A 2,605-nucleotide genomic window follows, 5' to 3' on the forward strand; every position below is an offset into this window, starting at 1 on the left:
AAGAACAGCTTCAGTCTTCCTCCGACCTCTCTGGCGTCATTGTTTAGTGGAATCTGTATTTCTTGGGGTAAATAAGAAACCTCTGTTACCACTTTTTTAATTTTTCCCAAGGAGTATCCCTAGAGGTTCTCCTGGCCTGGAAAGAACTCCCTTTTTTATTCCTACGAAAGGGAAATTTCCTTTTGTTTGTATCTTTGGGAAATTATTTTTTTGAGTCTGCGGCCTTCTCTAAAATGGATTCAAGATCTTGGCCGAACAGTATGTTCCCATGAAAGGGCAAACTACAAAGCCTTGTTTTTGAACCGGCATCACCGGACCAGGATTTTAACCAGAGAGCTCTCCTAGCTACAACTGCTGGGCCCGAGGTCTTAGTGGCCATTCTGACTGACTCTGCCGTGGAGTCCGACAGGAAATCTACAGCTTTCACTAGTAGGGGAAAGGAGTCTTTTAAAGTATCATAAGAGGCTCCTTCTTTCAGGAGAACCTCTAACTGTAACAGCCACCGTTTTAAAGACCTTGATACAGGATGTGGCCGCCAGATTAGGCTTAAATAGTGCTGTGCTAGCCTCCCAGACTTTAAGAACCTGATCAGTTTTTTTTGTCCATGGGGTCCTTTAGGGTCCCCATATCTTCAAATGGGAGAGCATTAGCCCCTTTAACAAGTTTGGATAGAGATACATCCACTTTGGGGCAAGTTGTTAATAGGGCCTCGTCTTCTTTACAGAATGGGAGGCGACGTTTCATCGTTTTTGGAATAAATAGTTTATCTGGGGATTTCCATTCTCTTTTAATTAGTTCCATCATGTTTTTATGGACCGGAAACACTCTTTTTCCTTTGTTCTAGACCGCTATACATTTGGTCCTGGACAGACCTCTGCACTTTTTCATCTGAGAGCCCCATAGTAGCCCTAATGGCTTTTACTAACTCCTTCGTGTCCGCAGAGGAAAAAGAAGTTTTTATACTCTAATCTTCATCTTCCGAATCCGACTCAGGCTCTGAGTCAGAGGATGACGACCTAGAGATGCTCAATTTAGGATCTCTGTGTTTAGAGCTAGATGTTCCAGGAGTAACAACCAGACTTTCTGCTATAGCAGCTCTCATTTCTTCCCGTATTACATCTCGTAGCTCCTCTCTAATTGACGGAACTAAGTCTTTCACCATATTAGAGGTACATTTTTTGCAAAGTTTTTTGTTATAAGTGTTTGGCAATCTAGCTGAACACAACACATTTTTTAGTTTTTGGACTAGCTTTTTTCTGAGCTATATCCTTGTCACTCTGCATTCATAGAGGGAGAGCCATAGAGGGGGAGAGAGAGGAGAGGCACATACTGGGGTTAGCAAAGTAATACAACCAGCACTCACCCAACCCCCAGGACCTTAACTTACAATAGAGGGTCCCTGAGAGATCTCCATCTGGCCAGGTTGCTCAGACATGTTTGCAGCAACTCTCTTCCTACAAAAACCCCCCTTAAATACTCTCACCTGCAGACCTCAGATCAGTGGGCGACTTCTGCCATGATCAGCGTGCCGATTTGCCCCTCCGCGTGCGTTCCACAGAGCGGAAGTTCCGTGAACCGCATAGGACTTCCGAAAGTCAGCCGAAACTATCGGATCGCGATGAGGAGCTTCTAAACAGACCGGAGGGGCTCCATGAGTGTCCGGTCGCACATGGACCTCCACGCCCGACGGGAGGTAAGGCGCAGGGATCCTGACAGTCTTTTCAGCCCCTTCAATACCAAACTAGGGCACGGGTGCTGTCTGCTTCCCTCGGGCTCATAGCATGTGCCATGAGGATGATCCATCTCCTACCTGGAGGGACAGGAAGACACTGAGGAAGAGCTGGAGGAGGGTCTAATTTATACTTCCTGTCCCTACCTGTTGGAGGCGGGTCATCTCTCATGGTATGCCGTCATGGAGGATGAAAGGGAAAATAAAAAATTTCCCATATGCCCAAGCCCCTCACACTGAATCTACTTACCTGGCTCCCGCACCGCAACTGCTGCTTCTCCCCGTAAGCGGATGAAAACATCTGGTAGGGGGTGACAGGAACAAGCCTCCCTAGTGTCACTTGCGATGCTAGGGAGGCTCGTCACCGCTTGCCATTGGCTGCTCCCCCAACACCAGAGGTTTTCATCCGTGGATGAAGCGGCAGTGCAGGGAACAGCCATAGATCAAGATCTGTGCTTAAAGGGGCGGTACAGCGATAAGTTTATAAAAATGATTATGTTTACATAAAACCTGTGTCCTTTGTGACCTGTGCCCATTGACAGTAGCTACCGGAGCTACAATGGTGCAACATGATCTTTCATGTTGATCACGTGACCTCTTTCACTGGTTGCTGCAACCGTTGGGAGTGTGTGGGAATTTTAAGTGCCGTTTTTCAGCAGAGCAGGCGCATGTAATTCCTTGTGCAGTGCACTGCCGTTCTCAAAGCTCTTTCTGAACCTGGCACACTCCGTGAAGGAGGTCACATAACCGGCAGACGGAATCTCATGCCACATCAATGTACCTCAGACAGTTAGTGCTGTGACCGGTCAGAAAAATGAGTTGGAGGCCACAAGTAAGAACGTGACAGTTTTTATCGAAAATCATTTTATTTAGTTT

Source organism: Bufo bufo, chromosome 4 (assembly GCF_905171765.1).
Source record: "Bufo bufo chromosome 4, aBufBuf1.1, whole genome shotgun sequence".
In the NCBI taxonomy this organism is placed as follows: domain Eukaryota; kingdom Metazoa; phylum Chordata; class Amphibia; order Anura; family Bufonidae; genus Bufo; species Bufo bufo.